This window comes from Carlito syrichta, unplaced genomic scaffold (genome assembly GCF_000164805.1).
Source record: "Carlito syrichta isolate Samal-C Ts95f unplaced genomic scaffold, Tarsius_syrichta-2.0.1 Scaffold305797, whole genome shotgun sequence".
Lineage (NCBI taxonomy): Eukaryota > Metazoa > Chordata > Mammalia > Primates > Tarsiidae > Carlito > Carlito syrichta.
This window is the reverse complement of record NW_007249893.1, coordinates 114,495-121,118: the sequence shown is the minus strand read 5'-3', so window position 1 is coordinate 121,118 and position 6,624 is coordinate 114,495. Positions and strand designations below refer to the sequence as shown.

At 48.5% G+C, this 6,624-nt stretch overlaps 1 pseudogene; it reads left to right on the top strand.

The window, feature by feature from the left end:
- Positions 1 to 4,434: 4,434 nt before the first annotated feature.
- Positions 4,435 to 5,064, top strand: LOC103265004 (annotated as a pseudogene).
- The last annotated feature ends 1,560 nt before the right edge of the window (positions 5,065 to 6,624 follow it).

Genomic DNA, 6,624 nt, shown 5'->3' with positions numbered 1-6,624 from the left:
TGCCCAGGTGGGTCTCGAACCCACGGGCTCAGGCAATCCACTCACCTCAGCCTCCCAAAGGCGCGGGATTACAGGCTGAACCACTGAGTCCGGCTCCCAGGCTATTTCTATTCCTTCAGTGACACTATAGCCTAAATGTTTGTCTTCCCCACTCCTTCCAATTCATTTGTTGAAATCTAATCACCAACATGATTGTATGGGGGAGGGGGTTTTGAGAGTTGATTAACTCAAGAGAGTAGAGTCCTTATGGATGGGATTACTGTCCTTATAATAGAGGCCCAGAGAGCTCCCTCACCCCTTCTGCCATGTGAAGACACAGTGAGAAGTTGTCCTCTATGATCCAAAAAGTGGATGTCACCAGATACTGAAACTGCCAATACCTTGATTTTGGATTTCCCAGCCTCCAGAACTGTGAGAAATAAGTTTCTGTTGCTTACAAGTTATCCAGTCTATGGTATTTTGTTATAGCAACCCAAACAAGACTAAAACAGGGGTCCAGAAAAAGCAACTGTGAGATCACTTTGGTGAAACTCAGCCCTTCTTAACAGACTCACAATCAAATGAAGAAACAATTTCCCGTGAGCAAAAGTGAGCAGACATCACAATCAAGAGCATTACGTCCTTCAGGAGCTAATGTGTGTTTCTGGATAGGAAAGTTGAATATAAAAAATTATTGACCTCATGCCTGTAATCCCAGCACTTTGGGAGGTGGAGGTGAGAGGATTGCGAGCCCAGGAATTTCAGACTAGCTTGGAAAACGTAGTGAGAACTCATCTCTACAAAAAACGAAAACAAAAAAAACCCCCAAAATTAGTCAGTTGTGGTGGTGCACGCCTGTAGTCCCAGTTACTTGGGAGTCTGAGGCAGGAGGATAGCCTGAGCTCAGGAGTTGGAGGCTGCAGTGAGCTGTGATCATACTACTGCACTCCAAATTGAATTACAGAGTGAGACTCTGACTTAAAAAAAAAAAAAGAATTAGCCAGGCATGGTGGCTCATACCTGTAATCTCAGCACTTTGGGAGGCAGGGACAAGAGGATTGCCTGAGCTCAGGGGTTCGAGACCAGCCTGGGCAACTTGGTGAACCCTTGTCTCTACAATAAATTAAAAAATTAGCCGGGCGTGGTGGCACATGCCTGTGGTTCCAGCTACTTGGAAGAATGAGGCAGAAGAATCACCTGAGCCCAGCAGGCAGAGGCTGTGGTGGCCATGAGATGTCTCTGCACTCTAGTCTGGGTGACAGAGTGAGACTTTGACTCCAAAAAAAAAAAGAGCTGAGCACTGTACAGAGTGGGCACTTCAGGAACACACTCCTTCTCCCTCCAGTGTCTCTTCGGTATCCTCTATTGATGAGGCCCGAGACAGGATTTCTAGAAAGGACTTCTTTTTTTTCTTTTTTTTTTTGAGGTGAAGTCTCATTGGGAATGCAGTGGCCGCTCCCAGCCACTGCAGCCTCAACCTGCTGGGCTCCGGTGATCCTTCTGCCTCAGTCTTCCAAGTAGCTGGAATTACAGGTGCGCGCTGCCACACCTGGCTGATTTTTTTGATTTATTGTAGAGATGAGGTCTCACCAAGTTGCCCAGGCGGGCCTCGAGCCCATGGGCTCAGGCAATCCACTCACCTCAGCCTCCCAAGGCGCGGGATTACAGGCTGAGCCTCTTCTAAAAGCAATGGAGAAGGAAGCCCGCTGAACTTGTCAGATCCTGGTTCTCTACTCATTCGGTGAATGTGAGCTCCCTCTTAAGGAAGTTGTTACTTGGTCTTACCACTCTAGACTTTGAAGATGGTAGAAGAAATAAAGTTACTTTTTGAGGGGTAGACACAGGGTCTCACTATGTTGCCCAGGCTGGTTACAAACTCCTGGCCTCAAGCGATCCTCCTGCCTGGGCCTCTCAAAGTGCTAGGATTAGAGGTGTGCGCACCGTGCCTGGCTTCCAGTTACCTTTTTAAGTGCAAGTACTACTCTTTCAATGCAAAATGACTCAGTAAGTGAAGACTTAAAAATCTGTTGAAATAAAACTGATCTGTTTCACTGACGAAGACCAGACTGCAGGAATTTGTAAAGGACACCAGAGTTACAGTACGAAAAAGGTGGATGACCGGTTGGACTGATTTCAGGTGGGATCATGCCAAGATAATTTCCAGTTGAAGCAGAGGAGAAACATTTCGGTGACCTCCAGATAAAGTCAAGGTGGGTGATGCTGTTCTGGACTTGATGGCAAAGAAATCACATTAGAAGTTTCTTTTGTTATTTTCATGCTCAGTTCCTTGGTGAAAGTAAGAAGAAACTGAACCATGGTGAAAACCATTTGAAGTTAGATGAAAAACAATAACGAAGCTCTCCCAAGATCTACAGGAAGTGCAGATATAACAAGGAGATCTTCCAAGCTCAGTGTTCTAACACATCTGAAAGGCTAAGTTGGCACCACCTGGGAAAACTTTTCATTTTATTTTATTTATTTATTTGAGTTGGAGTCTCACTCCGTCGCCCAGACTAGAGTGCAGTGGCACACTCATGGCTACCCCAGCGTCAACCTGCTGGACTCAGGTGATCCTTCCATCTCAACCTTCCAAGTAGCCAGAAGTATAGGCACGCACTACCACATCCGGGTAATTTTTTATTTATTGTAGAGACAAGATCTTGCCAAGTTGCCCAGGCTGGTCTAGAACCTATGGGCTCAGGCAATCCCTCACCTCGGCCTCCCAAAGTGCTGGGATTACAGACTTGAGCCACCGTGCCCGGCCAGCCTTCTCATTTTAGTCTTGGGGAACAAAGTAACGTGGTCACAACTCATAGAAATTTCTTCTGTCTCCAGAACCCACATCCTCTGAATTCTTTTCTTTTCTTTTTTTTTTTTTGAGTTGGAGTCTCACTCTGTTGCCCAGGCTAGAGTGTAGTGGCACGCTCCCGGCCACCGCAGCTTCAACCTGTTGTGCTCAAGTGATCCGTCCACCTCAACCTTCCAAGTAGCTGGAACTACAGGCGTGCGCCACCATGCCCGGCTAATTCTTTTATTTATTGTAGAGATGAGGTCTCATCAAGTTGCCAGGGCTGGTCTCGAATCCGTAGGCTCAGGCAATCCTCTCACTTCGGCATCCCAAGGTGCTGGGATTATAGGCGTGAACCACAGCACCCAGTTGAATTATATTTTCAACTTTTTTTGGGGGTCTCTCCCAGGCTGGAGTGCAGTGGCATGACTATGGTTCACCACAGCCTCAACCTCCTGGACTCAGGGGAGCCATCCGTCCCAACCTCCTAAGTAGCTGGGATTACCAGCGCACTTCACTGTGTCCAGCTAACTTTTTGATTTTTTTGTAGAGATGAGGTCTTGCCATGTTGCCCAGGCTGGCCTTGAACTCCTAAACTCAAGCAATCCTCCTGCCTCAGCCTCCCAAACTTCTGGGATTATAGGCGTGAGCCACCATGCTCAGACTATCTTTTCAATTTAAACTTGCATGTACAGGCCAGACGCAGTGGTTCACGCCTGTAATCCCAGAACTTTGAGAGACAGAGGTCAAGGACTGCCTGAGTCCATGGGTTCGAGACCAGCCTGGCCAACTTGGCGAGAATTCATCTCTACAATAAATAAATAAATAATTAGCTGGGCATGGCGGTGCCTACTTATAATTCTAGCTACTTGGAAGGCTGAAGCAGAAGGATCACCTGAGCCAGCAGGGCAAGGTTGCGGTGGCCATGAGCGTGCCACTGCGCTCTAGCCTGGGTGGCAGAGTGAGACTCCACTTCAAAAAAAAAAAAAAACCCCAAAAAACTTGCATGTCCAAAGTCTCATCATGACATAAAGACTTTCATATTATCATCTTTGGAATTAGGGAAAGTAGCTATGGGAAAATAGTACAATGATAGCATGCCTTAAGAGTATGTCAACAAGCCAGGCGCAGTGGCTCAAGCCTGTAATCCCAGCACTTTGGGAGGCGGAGGCAAGAGGATTGCCTAAGATCACGGGTTCGAGACCAGCCTGAGCAACATGGCAAGACCTTGTCTCTACAATAAATCAAAAAATTAGCTGGATGTGGTGGCACGCTCCTGTGGTTCCAGCTACTTGGAAGGCTGAGGCGGAAGGATCGCTGGAGCCCAGCAGGTCGAGGCTGTGGTGGCTGGAAGCGTGCCATTACATTCCAGCCTGGGTGACAGAGTGAGACTCTGGCTCAAAAAAAAAAAAAAATCATGTCAAGACTACTATATACAGGGTTTTTTTTTTTATTATGTAGACCAGTGAACTTCAAAAATAACAATGTAAATAGTGAGTGAAACCAGATTTCTTGAATAAATGAGCAACAGTGCACATCACACCGATTTCCACTTTCTACTCTATGCACTTTTGTTCTTTTTATATTAAAAGATTGTTTCCTTGTGTCATTTGTGTACTTTTTAAAAAAGCGAGGCCAGCCCCTGCTTCCGGTGGGGCTGCAGAAAGATGACCGCGGCCATGGCGGCATTTGCCCTGGCAGTCACCTTCGGGTGGCAGGTGTCCGCCTGCGGCCGCAGCCTCCTGAAACCCCCGGGGCCCGGAGCGGCCTCCCTGTGGTCGGCTTCTTGAAGGTTCCGTTCCCAGAGTGCTTCGCTTCCACAAAGATTTGTTCCTAAAACGTCCCTGAGTTCACCTCCGTGGCCAGAGGTGGTTCTGCCGGACCCCGTGGAGGAGACCTAGCACCACACAGAGGTTGTGGGGAAGGTGAACCAGCTGATCGCCGCAGGGCAGTTCAGCCAGCTCTTTGCCATGGTGCACTTTGCCGGCCACCAGTGGAAGGTGACCGCTGAGGACCTGATCCTCATTGAAAACGAGCTGGACATCGTGTGCGGAGACAGGATCTGGCTGGAGAAGGTCCTGCTGGTCTGGGCGGCCGACTTCACTCTGCTGGGCAAGCCACTCCTGGCAAGGGACATTGTCCGAGTAGAAGCCACAGTCATTGAGAAGACAGAATCATGGCCAAAAATCAACATGACATTTAAGAAAAGGAAAAACTTCAGGAAGAAAAAAATCATTGTGACCCCACAGACCGTCCTCCAGATAAACACCACTGAGATTGCACCGTGTCTGTCGTGATCACCGAGCTCGTGTTTACAGAGGTCCATAAGTAAACTTGCTTTCCAGGGGAAAAAAAAGTGAGGCCAGGCACAGTGGCTCCTGCTTGTAATCCTAGCACTTTGGGAGGCTGAAGCAGGAGGATCACTTGAGCCCAGGAGTTCGAGACCAGCCTGAGCAACAAAGCAAGACTTCATCTCTACAAAAAGTAAAAGAAATAAACTGGGCATGGTGTTACTAATAAGCCCTTAAAAAGTGACAGTAGCTGTAGTTCCAGCTACTCAGGAGGCTGAGGAGGAAGGATCCCCTGAGCCCAGGAGGTGGAGGCTTCATGAACCATAATTGTGCCATTGGATTCCAGCCTGGATGATAGAATGAGACCCCCAAAAAAATAAAAAGAAAAAAGAAAGAATAAGTGAATAAAAGTTAAATCAAGAACACTTTCTACTTTTTTTTTTTTTGAGTTGGAGTCTCACTCTGTCTCCCAGACTGGAGTGCAGTGGCCGCTCCCGGCCACCGCAGCCTTGACCTGCTGGGCTCCGGCGATCCTTCCGCCTCAGCCTTCCAAGTGGCTGGAACTACAGGCATGCGCTACCACGCCCAGCTGATTTTTTTATTTTATTGTAGAGATGAGGTCTTGCTGCCCAGGCGGGTCTCGAACCCGGGGGCTTGGAGTCTCACTGTCACCCAGACTGGAGTGCAGTGGCACGCTCACAGCCACCATGGCCTCAATCTGCTGGGCTCAGACGACCCTTCCACCTCAGCCTTCCAAGTAGCCAGAACTACAGGCACGCACCACCATGCCCAGCTAATTTTTTGATTTATTGTAGAGATGAGGTCTCGCCAAGATGCCCTGACTGTTCTTGAACCCATGGGCTCAGGCAATCCCCTCACCTCGGCCTCCCAAAGTGCTTGGATAACAGGTTTGAGCCACTGCACCCGGCCCCAGTTTCTACTTTTAAACAATGCTCCCCACCAAAAGATGTCCAAAACCAAATCCCCAGAACCTGTAACTGTGTGACCTTACATGGCAAAAAGGACTTTGCAGCTGTGATTGAGTTAAGGGTCCTGAGATGGGGAGATCATCCTAAATGTTGAGGGCAGCACCAATGAAATCACAATGGTCCTTTTTTATTTTTTTATTTTTTTTGAGTTGGAGTCTCACTCTGTCACCCAGACTGTGTGCAGTGGCCGCTTCTGGCCACTGCAGCCTTGACCTGTTGCCCTCCGGCAATCCTTCCGCCTCAGCCTTCCATGTAGCTGGAACTACAGGCGCACGCTACCACGTTTGACTAATTTTTTGATATATTGTAGAGACAGGGTCTCGCCAAGTCACCCAGGCTGGTCTCAAATCCCTGGGCTCAGGCAATTCTCTCTCCTCGGCCTCCCAAAGTGCTGGGATTACAGACTGAGCTACCGAGCCCGGCCTTTTTTATTTTTAATTTTGAGTTGGAGTCTCACTCTGTCACCCAGACTGGAGTGCAGTGGCACACTCCCGGCCACTGCAGCCTCATCCTGATGGGCTCTGGCGATCCTTCCACCTCAGCCTTCCAAGTAGCCAAAACTACAGGCGTGCACTAC